The sequence below is a fragment of the Schistocerca americana genome, chromosome X (genome assembly GCF_021461395.2).
Source record: "Schistocerca americana isolate TAMUIC-IGC-003095 chromosome X, iqSchAmer2.1, whole genome shotgun sequence".
NCBI lineage: Eukaryota > Metazoa > Arthropoda > Insecta > Orthoptera > Acrididae > Schistocerca > Schistocerca americana.
The window spans coordinates 613,325,001-613,342,438 of record NC_060130.1 but is presented as its reverse complement, the minus strand read 5'-3'; positions in this window follow the sequence as shown (position 1 = coordinate 613,342,438).

Below are 17,438 nucleotides of genomic sequence, written 5' to 3'. Positions count from 1 at the left end.
GGTGAGTACCAGGTCATCAGCATTGTGAAGCCTAGTGCAAGGTAGCCTCAGGTGGCTGACAGCATAGGGGAGTTATGTACAAATTTTGCGAAAGAGTATCAGGTAGTGATTCCAGGTGGAGCAGGGAATAATCTTGATAGGGACGGAAAATATGATATAGGTGGTGACCTGATAAAGATGGCTACTCAGACTGGTGGCACTAATGTGCATTTCGTGCAACTGTTTCAGCATCATGATGGGCGTCATCCTAATGCAGCTGTTAGGCGCGTTAACATGGGGCTGGAGAGGGCGCTGATGGCAGAGGGCACGGCTCACATATCAGTTGGTTCTATCAGTAAATCGGGTTTCACCAGGCATTGCCTGCGCCTCAATCGGTATGGGAAGGGGAGGCTGGTAAAGCTCATAGGTGACAGTGTAGTGGGTGGTGGTGGTGGGATCACTCATGGAAAAGTTGCCGTAATATTTGGAGTTAGAGCTGCATATTTTTAGACTGCAGTCAGCTGATAGGTATGCCTGCTTAAAGGAAGTCCCTGTAACTAAGGGCTTACCTTCAGAGGACGTCTTGTTTCCAAGTAGAGAAGGAATTAGCATATTTCATCAAAATATAAGGGGTATTAGAGATAAAGTTAGTCAACTGCTTATGGATATTGACTCTGAAATTATTGGTATAACGGAGCACCACTTAAATAATATGACAATTCAGAGGTTTCCTTTACCAGCATACAGATTAGCTGACTGTTTCTCAAGGAGTTCCTTGCTGGGTGGGGGAGTGGCCATGTACATAAATAACAGTATTCCATTTGAGTCCATAGACGTATCACAGCACTGCACTGAACAGATATTTGAATGTTGTGAAGGGGCAGTTGAATTTAGTGAAACTAAACTTCTAATTGTTGTTGTTTATAGGTCCCCTAACTCTGACTTCATTTTTGCTCAAGCTGGAGAGGGTACGTGATTCACTTTGTAGGAAGTACCAGAAATTAGTTATACGTGGTGACTTCAATACAAATTTTGTATGATGGTGCAAGAAAAACGTTGTTGGTAGATCTCCTAATTTTTTTTTCTAACTAGGGTGCAGGGGAACTGTAGCACAGCCACATTCTTCATTACTAAATGGGCATTCTGTCAGTAAAAGGGTGAATTGCCTCTCAGACAATGATGCACAAATTTTAATACTAAAAGGCTTTTGTACCCAAACAAATGTCATATATAATTACAAACTATGTAAGAAAGTTAGAGTTTTTTAAACATTCTCAAAGAACATGTGGCAGGATGTTTATAGTTCCGATAACAAAGATAATAAATGTAATGCTTTCCTTAGAACATTTCTCATGCTCTTTGAGAGTTGCTTTCCTTTAGAACGTCCTAAACGGGGTACTAGCAGTAATAGGCAGCCCGGGTAGCTTACTAGTGGAATAAGGATATCATCTAGAACAAAGTGGGAATTATATAAAAATGTTAGTAGTCACAATCAAGCTATAGTGGCCTATTACAAACAGCGTTTAAGGTGCTTAAAAATGTTATTAGGAAGGCAAAGAGTGTGTGGTATGCAAATAGAATAGCTAATTCACAGGATAAAGTTAAAACCATATGGTCAATTGTGAATGAAGTGTCTGGTCAGCAGCACAAGGTCGACCATAGTCAGTTCATAGTAAAAGTATTTCTGTTACGGGTAAGTCAGATATATGTACAGTATTTAACAATCACTTTCAGAGCATTGTTGGTAAATTACACTACTGGCCATTAAAATTGCTACACAACGAAGATGACGTGCTACAGACGCGAAATTTAACCGACAGGAAGAAGATGCTGTGATATGCAGATGATTAGCTTTTCAGAGCATTCACACAAGGTTGGCGCCGGTGGCGACACCTATAACGTGCTGACATGAGGAAAGTTTCCAACCGATTTCTCATACACAAACAGCAGTTGACCGGCATTCCCTGGTGAAACGTTGTTGTGGTGCCTCGTGTAAGGAGGAGAAATACGTACCATCACGTTTCCGACTTCGATAAAGGTCGGATTGCAGCGTATCGCGATTGCGGTTTATCGTATAGCGACATTGCTGCTCGCGTTGGTCGAGATCCATAGACTGTTAGCAGAATATAGAATCGGTGGGTTCAGGAGGGTAATACGGAACGCCATGCTGGATCCCAAGGGTCTCGTATCACTAGCAGTCGAGATGAGAGGCATCTTATCCGCATAGCTGTAACGGATCGTGCAGCCACGAATCGATCCCTGAGTCAACAGATGGGGACATTTGCAAGACAACAGACATCTGCACGCACAGTTCGACGACGTTTGCAGCAGCATGGACTATCAGCTCCGAGACCATGGCTGCGGTTACCCTTGACGCTACATCAGACAGGAGCACTTGCAACGGTGTACTCATCGACGAGGCTGGGTGAACGTATGGCAAAACGTCATTTTTTCTGATAAATCCAGGTTCTGTTTACAGCATCATGATGGTCGCATCCGTGTTTGGCGACATCGCGGTGAACTCACATTGGAAGCGTGTATTCGTCATCGCTATACTGGCGCATCACCCGGCGTGATGGTGGTATGGGGTGCCATTGGTTACACGTCTCGGTCACCTCTTGTTCGCCATGACGGCCCTTTGAATAGTGGACGTTACATTTCAGATGTGTTAGGACCCGTGGCTCTACCCTTCATTCGATCCCTGCGAAACCCTACATTTCAGCAGGATAATGCACGACCGCATGTTGCAGTTCTTGTACAGGCCTTTCTGGATACAGAAAATGTTCGACTGCTGTCCTCGCCAGCACATTCTCCAGATCTCTCACCAATTGAAAACGTCTGGTCAATGGTGGCCGAGCAATTGGCTCGTCACAATACTCTTGATGAACTGTGTTATAGTGTTGAAGCTGCATGGACATCTGTACCTGTACACGCCATCCAAACTCTGTTTGACTCAATGCCCAGGCGTATCAAGGCCGTTATTACGGCCAGAGGTGGTTGTTCTGGGTACTGATTTCTCGGGATCTATGCACCCAAATTGCGTGAAAATGTAATCACATGTCAGTACTAGTATATTTTATTTGTCTAATGAATACCCGTTTATTATCTGCATTTCTTCTTGGTGTAGCAATTTTAATGGCCAGTAGTGTAAATAAAAACAGGGAATCATATAACTCTCTTGGAAAACGCCTTTCCGAGATTGATGTCTGAAATACGTCTCTCAGATATTGACAAGGGAAAGATTGAGTCAATAATTAAACCACTGAAGACTAAGACTCTCATGGATATGATGGAGTGCCTAGCAGAATATTAAAGTACCGTGCTGCACATGTATTTAGCCATATTTGTAATTTTTCCTTTAGGAATGATCAGTTTCCTGAACGATTAAGGTACTCGGTAGTAAAGTCGCTTTATAAAAATGGAGAAGGGAATAATGTAGAAAATTTTAGACCCATTTCTATGCCATCAGTGTTTGTTAAAGGTATTGAAAGGGCTGTGTATTTAAGGATAATTGATCATTTTGTATCACAAGATTTGCTATCAGATGTACGGTTCGGCCTTAGAAGTCGTTTAAAAACTGAAAATGCTATATTCTCTTTTCTCTGTGAGATACTGGATGGGTTAAACAAAAGGTCTTGAACGCTAGGCATATTTTTTGATTTAACTAAGGCGTTTGATTGTGTTGACCACAAAATATTGCTCCAGGCGTTGGACCATTACAGAATACAGGCAGTAGCTCACAATTGGTTCATCTCTTACTTTAGCAACAGATAGCAAAGGGTCATTATTTACTATGTTGAGAATGGCTGTGATGTGGGATACAGTCAAGTGGGGGGTTCCCCAGGGATCAGTGTTTGGGCCACTCCTGTTCCTTATTTATGTGTTATGCCCTCTGGTATTACAGGTAACTCTAAAATATTTCTGTTTGCTGATGACACTATCTTGGTAGTAAAGGATGTTGTGTACAACATTGGCCCAGTTTCAAATAGTACAGCTCATGAGCAAAGTTCATGGCTTGTAGAAAATAAACTTAAGTTAAATCACAGCAAGACTCATTTTTTTCAGTTTGTAACACACAAGTCAACGAAACCTGACGTTTTAATTTCACAGAATGGGCATATGATTAGTGAAACTGAACAGTTCAAATTTGTAGGTGTTCAAATAGATAGTAAAGTGTCGTGGAAAGCCCACGTTCAGGATCTTGTTCAGAGACTTAATGTTGCCATTTTTACTATTCGAACGGTATCGGAAGTGAATGATCGTTCGACACGAAGATTAGTCTACTTTGCTTGTTTTCATTCGCTTGTGTAGTATGGAATTTTAATTTTGGGTGCTCTTACAATTCTAGAGGATATTTTTGGCTCAGAAGTGGGCAGTTCGGGCAATAAGTGGTATAAGTTAACGAAGCTCTTGTCGACCCCAATTCACGAGTCTGGGTACTTTGACATTGGCCTCTCAATATATATATTCCTTACTGTCATTTCTTGTTAACAATATTAGCTTATTCTCAAGAATAAGCAGCTTTCACTCAGTTAATATTCGACAGAAATCCAACCTGAATGTGGATCGGACTTCCTTAACTCTTGTAAAGATAGGTGTGCAGTATACTGCTGCATCCATTTTCAATAAGCCACTACTCGAATTCAAAAATCTTATCAGTACTCCATGAGCTTTCAAATCGAAACTGAAGAGTTTCCTCATGGGTCACTTCTTCTATTCTATAGAGGAGTGCCTTGAAAAATTAAGCCGATTCTTGTTGTATTGTTGACTGCGTTTCCTTAAATTTATAGATTGACTTTTTTCGGGTTCATAAACATTTTATTTTTATCCCTTATAACTTTTATGTTCTAATTTCATGTACTGACACGTTCCATGATCTTGGAAATCTGTTCCTCAATTTGGTCCTACGGAACTTGACGTGTAAATAAATAAATACATAACACAAATCAGATACAACAGTGAGTACAAATTCATCTAATTTTATTATCAAACCATTTTAATAATCAATACTCGAATACAGGTCTCGACAATATCTACCACGTCGGCTATTATACTCCCACTGGCCGTCGGTTGGACTCCCATAGCTCCCGATACACCCGCTGCTGCGTCGTCTGTACAGCACTGGAACTCCTTGTCTAGACTCGGTCGTAGAACATGAAACAACAAAAATAGCATTTTTAACACAAAAGTATAAAATTATAACGCATATTTCTTGAGGGTATTTTTGTTCTGTAGTTGCAACTACAAAAATGGGTGATTTTTCTCACCAGACGCGTTTCGCTTTATTGAGGTAAAGCATCATCAGTGGTCGGTAATTAAGTTATTTACATTTTGATTTGCTTTTAGATTGAAAAACAGCTCATTAAGAATAGGTTGATTTGTACTTACGGTGATTTTTCGGCTGATTTCTCGCCTACGTCGGGAAATGCCGTCTGCTAGCACATCGTTGTTTTTCTGTGTTAGCCGGCCGAAGTGGCCGAGCGGTTAAAGGCGCTACAGTCTGGAACCGCACGACCGCTACGGTCGCAGGTTCGAATCCTGCCTCGGGCATGGATGTGTGTGATGTCCTTAGGTTAGTTAGGTTTAAGTAGTTCTAAGTTCTAGGGGACTTACGACCACAGCAGTTGATTCCTATAGTGCTCAGAGCCATGTTTTTCCTGTGTTAGACACTGATAATTGTCTAATTTTTAGATGTTCTGCAGCACTATGCATCTCTTATGTTTTTCGCAACAAACTTTTATGCAGACCAATGTATTCTTTGTTTTTGTACTTCAAAATACGTGTTGTTGTGTTTAGTAGTGTTGCCAAGATGACCTTTCCACTACCTTGTCTTTGACCTACTACATTTTTTAATTATATTATTGTGTGTGTGTAATTCTATTTAATTATGTTTCTGTGTATTTATGTACTGTGTAAGAGTATAGAAGGAACAGCGAGAGAGGGATTTTTTTAGGGAAGGGGAAAACCATGATGGGTGGACATAAGTATATTGCAGTGTGATGGAGTGAGTTAGAGGAGAAGGTGAGGAGCGAGAGGTGAAATGAAACTTGAGTGGGGGGGGGGGGGGGGGGGGGAGGGCGGTGGGTGAGGGATGGAAAAGTCTTAGTCATATCGTTTTCAATATTGCTTGGTCTATGGTGTTCTTCTTTTAGATGATCGACAAATGTTGAATGATTTTTACCGTATTTAAATCTTCTGTGTTCTTTATATCTTCTGTCGAAAGTCCTGCCAGTCATTCCAATGTATATCAATGCATATCTTCTCACAATATCTGCAGCTGAGCTGATAGATACCACATTATTGGTATGTCTGATTTTGATTTTAGTTTTGGGATATGATTTTGTGTGGAATTGTTTACTTTCTAGGCAATATTTATGCCTTGTTTTTTGAATATGCTACCAATTTTATGAGTGAATTTGTTGTGGTAGGTCATTGTATGCTTTTTTTTTTTTTTTTTTTTTTTTTAGTGCAGGTGTACTTGCATGGTGTCGCTCAGCGAAACATAAAATTATTTATAACGATTATTGTAAACACTTCAACTTAGGATTATTACTGGTATCTTTAAACTCTTTTACTGAAAAAAGTTACATATACAGGGTGTATCACAATTAACAGCGGAAACGGGCATGTATGAGAGCACACAATGACAGAAGTAAAAATGTTACAGCAAAAGCGAGCCGTTTGCGCAATAATTCCGAATATATGATTTCGAGATTAGCTGAAAGAAAGCATTCCGGTGGCAGCAGTATTCATTTATTATGGTACCCTTTACAAGATATTCTTACTCTGGAAAACACTGTGAGATGCGTGGTAGAGGATACTTCCCATTGTACTGTTTTGACTTACTCTATTTAATTCGCCACTCTTCTTATAAATCCCAGATCCATTGCGATCAATCGATCTACACCAAACGAATTTCTTCAGAGGAAAGCTTTGTTCGTCATGACCTAAGAAAAGAAAGAAAAATTGGTTCTAATGTTATACAACAGTCACTTTTGGCGACTACATAAAATTGTTTGAAATTAACAGTCCCTTTTCATTTTTTCTTTTTACTTATATTTTCTTAATCAGCTTTCTTCCTGTAGTTAATTTTCGTATTCTTTTTTTTTCAGATTATCCCCGCTTTTATTAACATGTATTCTAGATCAGTACCATCTCTTATTCACAGTGGTGTAGTAATTTCCTGCTGATGGGTACGATCAATTATGGCTTCAAAGCTTGATATGAGAACAATAAACAACTAAACTGCGTCCGAAGTGGCCTCGGAAGACCTGGCGGTATCAACCGACCGCCGTGTCATCCTCGACAGAAAGGCGTCACTGGATGCGGATATTGAGGGTCATGTGGTCAGCACACCGCTCTCCTGGCCGTTGTAAGTTTTCGTGACCAGAGCCGCTACTTCTGTCAGCACCTCCGCAACTGGCCTCACAAGGACTGAGTACACCCCGCTTGCCAACAGCGCTCAGCAGACCTGGGCGGTCACTCATAGGTGATAGCCGAGTCCGACAGCGCTTAACTTCGGTGATCTTACGGGAATCGGTCTCAGTATTGCGCAAGGCCGCTGGCGATATGACAATGCTCATCTTCATTTTGACGACTTTATAGAAAAGCCTTTCAAAGCAATTAATGTATTTCAGTTGAAGCAGGAGAGAGAAATAACGCGCTTGTGGCAATTAGTTTCTCTTAACACATGACGTTTAATTTTAATTTATCAATTAATATACTAATAAAGATATATTAATAATTGTCATAATACTTTAACTAGACCAGATTGATTACTGTTTTGTAATCCTCTCATCAAAAGAAATCGTGTGATGTACACTGAAGAGCCAAAGAATCTGGTACACCCTACTAACATCGTGTAGGGCCCCCGCGAGCACGCAGAAGTGCCGCAGCAGGACGTGACGTGGACTCGACTAATGTCTGAAGCAGTGTTGGAGGGAATTGACATCATGACCTGTCCATAAATCCGTAACAGTGCGAGGAGGTGGAGATCTCTTCTGAACAGCACGTTGCAAGGCATCCCAGATATGCTCAGTAACGTTCATGTCTGGGGAGTTTAGTGGCCAGAAGAAGTGTTTAAACTCAGAAGGGTGTTCATGCAGCCACTCTGTAGCAATCCTGGACGTGTGGTATTGCACTGACCCGCTGTAATTGCCCAAGTCCGTCGGAATGCACAATGGACATGAATGGATGCAAGTGATCAGACAGGATGCTTACGAGCGTGTCACCTGTCGGAGTCGTATCTAGACGTATCAGGGGCCCCAGATCACTCCAGCTGCACACGCCCCACACCATTACACAGACTTCTCCAGCTTGAACAGTCCCCTGCTGACATCCAGGGTCCGTGGATTTATGAGGCTGTCTCCATACCCGTACACGTCCATCCGATCGATGCAATTTGAAACGAGACTCATCCGATCAGGCAACATGTTTCCAGTCATCACCAGTCCAATGTCGGTGTTGAAGCACCTAGGTGAGGCGTAAATCCACTTGTTGTCTTATATTGGCGTTGCCGACCGCAGCGCCGTATTTTGCCTGTTCACGTATCTCTGTACTGGATATGCATGCCTGTACCAGTTTCTTTGGTGCTACAGTGTAAGTCGTGATAACATTTTGTAAGCTTTTTCATTTGGTATTTTTCTGTTGATCTAGTGTGTTTCTAGCTCTTTCGATCCCTTTAAACCGAGTTCAGGCACGACATTCTCAAAACAATTTGCATGCGACCAGGAACGGCAGTTTGTAAGGGATTCCCAAGGCCATCAGGATTCACTGAACTATCTGTATTTTTAACCACCAACCTAATTTAAATTTGGACAATACTTAGTCACGAGACACGAAGTAATTCTAACGTAGGGATTGTCTGACGCCATGGGAATGATGTCCCCAGCAACCAGAATAAATACAGCAGGGAATTGTAGTGAGTGTTTTAGTAGATGCTTTAACTGACTATAAATATCCGCATGTTTACAAAATGGCGCTGCATTGTTTTTGCGCAGGTTGAAGGTGGCAACACTGATTCGATGAAGCCTGAACCAGCAAGACATGTCAGTCGTTCAGTGCACCGATTGCATGTTATATAGCCTATGAAGAGAACAATAATAAACTAAGATTGTTCGAAAAGACCACCACAGATAAACATGTGAAGCCATAGATCTGCACCCTGAACAATAAACGACTAAGAATATATCCTCGGCAGTTGTGGATTTGGGGATCTACATTATTAGTGGAGGCTCAAGATAATGACAATTAAAATAAACAATAAATAGATCCCACCAAATAATGTTTTTTTTTCTATTTAATCTATGTATAAAGCGCTGAAAGAATGATTGATAAAACGCCATGAGTGCACTGTAATTAGTCTAATCTTGTTTTCGCGGTCTCTACAAAGCAGTGAATAGGCTGTAGAATATCTCTAGATTCTTAATTTAATTTTGATTCTTCAAAATCAGTACGTAGGCTTTCTCTGGATAACTGGCGTCTCTCTCCAGGTGTCTGCAAATTCATGTTTTTCACCATTTTGGCGATGCCCTTCAATGAGTCTAACAAACAATAACCTTTTGTATTGCCACTTTTCTATACGATTAACATCCGCTGCTATAAGTATTTGGTACGGGACCCATACATTTAAGGAGTATTCTAGAATGGGATGTACGAGTGTGTGGCAAGCAGTCTCTTTTGTAGACGCCCATATCAATAGTTTTGGAGCATGCTACTTTACAAATCTGGAATTGGTTTGCTTTACGATTTGAGTCTTCTGATTTTCGAAAGTTGCACTCGCTAATCTCGAGCTATATACTACGCAGTATTAAAGTGTTGCTTGCGCAAATAGATTGCAGTTATGATTCGAAGGACTTGAAAGGGAAGCAGCAGTTGAGAAGGGTGAGAAAAATGTATGTAGCCTATCGACGAGGGTATTCAATCTGTACTCTGAACAAGCAGTAAAGAAAACCAAAGAGAAATTTGGGAACTTTTCCGGTGACATTACGATTCTTTCCGACACAATAAAGGACTTTGACGAGCAGTTGAAGGGAATAGTGTCTTGAAAAGAGGTTATGAGATGAGCATCAACAAAAGTGAACCAAGGGTAATGGAATGCAGCCAAATCAAATCAGGCAATGCCACAAAGATCAGATTAAGAAATGAGACACTCAAAGTAATATATGAGTTTTGCTATTTGGGTAGCAAAATAACTCATGATGGGCGAAGAAGGGAGAATATAAAATGCAGACTGGCTGTTGCAAGGAATGTATTTCTGAAAAAGAGAGATTTGTTAACATCGAATATAAATTTAAATATTAAGCAGTCTTTTATGAATCTATTTGTCTGGACTGTAGCCTTGTATGGAAGTGAGACATGGGTGATAACTAGTTCAGACAAGAAAAGAATAGAAAATTTTGAAATGTGATGTCGTAGAAGAATGCTGAAGGCTAGATGGGCAGATCGAGTAACAAATAAGGAATTAATGAACTGAATTAGTGAAATAAGTAATTTATGGCACAACATGACTAAAACAAAGGATCGCTTGATAGGACACACTGTGAGGCATCAAGGAACTGTCAGTACGGCACTGGAGGGAAATGTAGAGGGACACCAAGGCATGAATACAATAAGCGGGTTCAAATGAATGTAGGTTGCAGTAGTTTTTCGAGGATGAAGAGGCTTGCACAGGAGTAGCATGCAGACCTCCATCATAACAATCAAGACCACGACAACATACACTGTATTGTTATTACAATTAAAAATCCTACATCTGTGACATGTAAGAACTTGGGATAGCAAGTTATGTTTTCTAGAGAAGTGAGGGGTTTGGGATGCGAAAGGGGGGGAGGGGAGAATGTTGAGGGAAACAAAAATAGTGAAAGTGAATCATCTACATTGATAGTAGTCTACATACTGATGAGCATCAAAACACTCTCCCAGAGGGGATTTAGGCGTCCCCCAACAGAGACAGCAAAAACGAAACATTTTGAAAATCGCCTTACATTGCGAAAAAATAGTGGCCCCCACTAGAACCGAACCCTGGATCCGCACCCAACAACATCAAAATTTCTCCAGAATGAGTGAAGTATTGGTGTGAGCATAGGATGCACAAAGGCTACGTCTCGTAGTGCAGCGTTGAGAGAAACTCAACTTTTGTTCTGACTTCAGTTCGCGGAAGGAAGTGCCCTTTCCGCGGAAGGCTAGAATGGTTCTCTGCGAAGTCTAGATGGAAACCGGCTCAGATGGGCTTGTTAGGTGCGACCGTGAACCGAGAGCAAAAGTGGAAGCTGGCACACCCGCGGTTTACGAGGAAGAGTACTGGCCCGTTCGGAGAAAGTGCTTACTGGAGCAGCCTGGCCGCAGCGTGAGCAGCGCCGAGAGATAGCTACGCTGGCCGTTACAGTTGCAGCAACGCGAGCACGGCGTGCAACAACTGTCAGATTGACATCAAGTATACCGCAGGCTTGTATAGGCTTCAAATGGCTCTGAGCACTATGGGACTTGCTGGTATATGCAAATGATTAATGTTCCAGAGCAAGACCACAATGTTTTTTTTTTTTTTTCAATGACTTCGTGATGTCTTCAGCTGCCCTTCTCTTTGTACAATGTTGGCCTCAGACCATTTTCAAAAACTAAAACGGAAATATTATTCTAAGGATATATCAGTGTTACTTGTGATACTAGACACATTATAACTTACTTTATCGACAATTCTTTTGTGGTATATTATGCCATGTACTTCTTTGCACTGTCATAAAATAAATTAGAAAAGATTTTTCACTGCTTTAGGAGCACACTACGTTCGAGCAGTTGTTGCAAAGCTCTTATATATTGGTTGATGTTTTAGCGTACATACACTAGGAACATTAAAATTATTTTACAGAAATTCGTTAATTATCCTATATATGTCTTTGCTATTAATTATATTTATCATTTATCATTGGTGTAAATAACTATGTGATTTCTTTAAAATAACTTGTAAATATTTGTTCGGTGTTACAAAAAGGTACGGCCAAACTTTCAGGAAACATTCCTCATACACAAAGAAAGAAAATATGTTATGTGTACATGTGTCCGGAAACGCTTACTATCCATGTTAGAGCTCATTTTATTACTTCTCTTCAAATCACATTAATCATGGAATGGAAACACACAGCAACAGCACGTACCAGCGTGACTTCAAACACTTTGTTACAGGAAATGTTCAAAATGTTCTCCGTTAGCGAGGATACATGCATCCACCCTCCGTCACATGGAATCCCTGATTCGCTGATGCAGCCCTGGAGAATGGCATATTGTATCACAGCCGTCCACAATACGAGCACGGAGAGACTCTACATTTGGTACCGGGGTTGCGTAGACAAGATCTTTCAATGCCCCATAAATGAAAGTCGAGAGGGTTGAGGTCAGGAGAGCGTGGAGGCCACGGAATTGGTCCGCCTCTACCAATCCATCGGTCACCGAATCTGTTGTTGAGAAGCGTACGAACACTTCGACTGAAATGTGCAGGAGCTCCATCGTGCATGAACCACATGTTGTATCGTACTTGTAAAGGCACATGTTCTAGCAGCACAGGTAGAGTATCCCGTATGAAATCATGATAACGTGCTCCATTGAGCGAAGGTGGAAGAACATACTGACGAAACTAAAATGAGCTCTAACATGTAAATTAAGCGTTTCCGTACACATATCCACATAACATCTTTTCTTTATTTGTGTGTGAGGAATGTTTCCTGAAAGTTTGGATATATATATATATAAAGGGTGATTCACGAAGATATGCAAATATTTTGATATGTTATTCTACAAGTAAAACTAAAGAAAAAAAACATAGGTCCGCAAATGTTTAGTTACGGAGTTACGGCTAATGAAGGATTTTGCCTGAAATTTAGCAACTTCGCTAATATGAACCCATCGCAAAACTGGACAAGGTTAAAGTGCAGCACGATTTCTATTTATTTTGTTCTTATTCTTCTGGTGAATGTAATGAACATGTCCCAGACTTGTATCTGCAGTAATTTTCCAGAACATCTAGAGAAGCAAAGATTATTATACAAGTAAACGTGTTTACTTTCCACTAAGAATGTAGAAACGTTTATGTCATTGATGGCAACCGTCAGTGAGTTGTTACAGTCATTTCCTAACCTTGAAACGAGTTAAATTTTCTGTATTGTTCAGCGAAGGAAAGTAATAAAAATAGTGTATTTAAGTGAAATCAAATAGTAACTGTTGTAGTTTGTAGATTATTTATGAAATAGGGATGCCTTTCAGATTTACGACAGAGGAATACACCGATATGGTGTTTCTTTATGGCAAACGTGATGATCATGCTACGGCTGCAGTAAACGAATACCGCGTACGTTATCCAACTCGGAGCTTTCCGAATACACGAACTATTAGTGGAGTATTTCGAATGTTACGGCAGACAGGTTCTCTATCTAGCGTTCATAATCAGTACGAGCCCTCGATACGTGAAGACGATGATGAGGATATTATGGATGCTGTTCAACGTAGCCTGGGTACCAGTACACGATGTATCTCCCAACGATTAGGCACTTCAAAATCTAAGGTGTCCCGTACAATGAAGTACAATAATCTGTATCCTTACCATAAACAAAAAGTGTATCATTTACATCCGGGAGATCCTGCCCTTCGCTTGGAGTTGTGCAACTGGTTAAATACTAATCGACAGTTACACAAATACTTTTTTTTTACTAATGAGGCACAGTTTACTCTAGATGGTATAAACAATTTACATAACGAGAACGTATGGCCTGAAGCAGACCCACATGCAAAAGTGCAACGCAATTTCCAGCAGCGATTTACCATAAATGTGTGGTGTAGTATAACCAACACACACTTTATTGGACCATTAATTTTCCCAGGACGTAACTGGCGACACGTACTTACAATTCCTTCAAGAAGAAATGCCCCGCTTGCTCGAAGATGCTCCACTTGTTACGCGATTGCAATTGTATTTTCAACATGACGGCGCGCCTCCACATTCCACCAATGCCGTTACTACACATTTAAATGAAATTTTCCCCAGAAATGGATTGATAGTGGTGGTACACGACTGTGGCCACCCAAACCGCCCGATTTCAAAAAATTCAAAGGGCTCTAAACACTATGGGACTTAACATCGGAGGTCATCAGTCCCCTAGACTTAGAACTACTTAAACCTAACTAACCTGAGGACATCACACACATCCAAGCCCGAGGCAGGATTCGAACCTGCTACCGTAGCAGCAACGCGGTTCCGGACTGAAGCGCCTAGAACCGCCAGACTTACATGAATGGATTTTTGTGTATGGGGATGACTGAAAGACATAGCTTATGAGGACAAACAAAGTCAGTACATGTGAGACATTACTGGCTCGCATTATGAATGCAATAGACGAAATTAAGAACAACCCTCTGAAACTGAAACGAGCGACAAAATCTGTTAAAATGGTTCAAATGGCTCTGACCACTATGGGACTTAACATCGAGGTCATCAGTCCCCTAGAACTTAGAACTGCTTAAACCTAACTAACGTAAGGACAGCACACACATCCATGCCCGAGGCAGGATTCGAACCTGCGACCGTAGCGGTCGCGCGGTTCAGACTTAAGCGCCTAGAACCGCTCGGCTACAACGGCCGGCTAACAAAATATGTTCATACGCGTGCAGCTAAATGCATTGAACTCGGTGGAGACAGTTTTGAACATTTATTGCGAATGTATTGTGAAATTGTATGTAGACTTCTTTTTTTTTTTTTTTTGTCATCAGTCTGCACTGACTGGTTTGATGCGGCCCGCCACGAATTCCTTTCCTGTGCTAACCTCTTCATCTCAGAGTAGCACTTGCAACCCACGTCCTCAATTATTTGCTTGACATATTCCAATCTGTCTTCCTCTACAGTTTCTGCCCTCTACAGCTCCCTCTAGTACCATGGAAGTCATTCCCTCATGTCTTAGCAGATGTCCTATCATCCTGTCCCTTCTCCTTATCAGTGTTTTCCACATATTCCTTTCCTCTCCGATTCTGCGTAGAACCTCCTCATTCCTTACCTTATCAGCCACCTAATTTTCAACATTCGTCTTTAGCACCACATCTCAAATGCTTCGATTCTCTTCTGTTCCGGTTTTCCCACAGTCCATGTTTCACTACCATACAATGCTGTACTCCAGACGTACATCCTCAGAAATTTCTTCCTCAAATTAAGGCCGGTATTTGATATTAGTAGACTTCTCTTGGCCAGAAATGCCTTTTTTGCCATAGCGAGTCTGCTTTTGATGTCCTCCTTGCTCCGTCCGTCATTGATTATTTTACTGCCTAGGTAGCAGAATTCCTTAACTTCATTGACTCCGTGACCATCAATCCTGACGTTAAGTTTCTCGCTGTTCTCATTTCTACTACTTCTCATTACCTTTGTCTTTCTCCGATTTACTCTCAAACCATACTGTGTACTCATTAGACTGTTCATTTCGTTCAGCAGATCATTTAATTCTTCTTCACTTTCACTCAGGATAGCAATGTCATCAGCGAATCGTATCATTGATATCCTTTCACCTTGTATTTTAATTCCACTCCTGAACCTTTCTTTTATTTCCATCATTGCTTTCTCGATGTACAGATTGAAGAGTAGGGGCGAAAGGCTACAGCATTGTCTTACACCCTTCTTAATACGAGCACTTCGTTCTTGACCGTCCACTCTTATTATTCCCTCTTGGTTGTTGTACATATTGTATATGACCCGTCCCTCCCTATAGCTTACCCCAATTTTTTTCAGAATCTCGAACAGCTTGCACCATTTTATATTGTCGAGCGCTTTTTCCAGGTCGACAAATCCTATGAAAGTGTCTTGATCTTTCTTTAGCCTTGCTTCCATTATTAGCCGTAACGTCAGAATTGCCTCTCTCGTCCCTTTATTTTTCCTAAAGCCGAACTGATCGTCACCTAGCGCATTCTCAATTTTCTTTTCCATTCTTCTGTATATTATTCTTGTAAGCAGCTTCGATGCATGAGCTGTTAAGCTGATTGTGCGATAATTCTCGCACTTGTCAGCTCTTGCCGTCTTCGGAATTGTGTGGATGATGCTTTTCCGAAAGTCAGATGGTATATCGCCAGACTCATATATTCTACACACCAACGTGAATAGTCGTTTTGTTGCCACTTCCCCCAATGATTTTAGAAATTCTGATGGAATGTTATCAATCCCTTCTGCCTTACTTGACCGTAAGTCCTCCAAAGCTCTTTTAAATTCCGATTCTAATACTGGATCCCCTATCTCTTCTAAATCGACTCCGGTTTCTTCTTCTATCACATCAGACAAATCTTCACCCTCATAGAGGCTTTCAATGTATTCTTTCCACCTATCTGCTCTCTCCTCTGCATTTAACAGTGGAAATCCCGTTGCACTCTTAATGTTACCACAGTTTATTTTAATGTCACCAAAGGTTGTTTTGACTTTCCTGTATACTGAGTCTGTCCTTCCGACAATCATATCTTTTTCGATGTCTTCACATTTTTCCTGCAGCCATTTCGTCTTAGCTTCCCTGCACTTCCTATTTATTTCATTCCTCAGCGACTTGTATTTCTGTATTCCTGATTTTTCCAGAAGTTCTGCAAGGTTCGCAGGAGAGCTTCTGTAAAGTTTGGAAGGTAGGAGACGAGATACTGGCAGAAGTAAAGCTGTGAGTACCGGGCGTGAGTCGTGCTTCGGTAGCTCAGATGGTAGAGCACTTGCCCGCGAAAGGCAAAGGTCCTGAGTTCGAGTCTCGGTCGGGCACACAGTTTTAATCTGCCAGGAAGTTTCATTCCTGATTTTCCCGGAACATGTTTGTACTTCCTCCTTTCATCAATCAACTGAAGTATTTCTTCTGTTACCCATGATTTCTTCGCAGCTACCTTCTTTGTACCTATGTTTCCCCTCCCAACCTCTGTGATGGCCCTTTTTAGAGATCGCCATTCCTCAAAAAAAAAAAAAAAATTTGCTCTGAGCACTATGGGACTTAACATCTGTGGTCATCAGTCCCCTAGAACTTAGAACTACTTAAACCTAACTGACCTAAGGACATCACACAACACCCAGCCATCACGAGGCAGAGAAAATCGCTGACCCGGCCGGGAATCGAACCCGGGAACCCGGGCGTGGGAAGCGAGAACGCTACCGCACGACCACGAGATGCGGGCTATCCCACTTCTTTGCGTATTGATTCTTCCTGACTAATGTCTTGAACTCCAGCCTACTCTTCATCACTACTATATTGTGATCTGAGTCTATATCTGCTCCTGGGTACGACTTACAATCCAGTATCTGATTTCGAAATCTCTGTCTGACCATGATGTAATCTAACTGAAATCTTCCCGTATCTCCCGGCCTTTTCCAAGTATACCTCCTCCTCTTGTGATTCTTGAACAGGGTATTCGCTATTACTAGCTGAAACTTGTTACAGAACTCAATTAGTCTTTCTCCTCTTTCATTCCTTGTC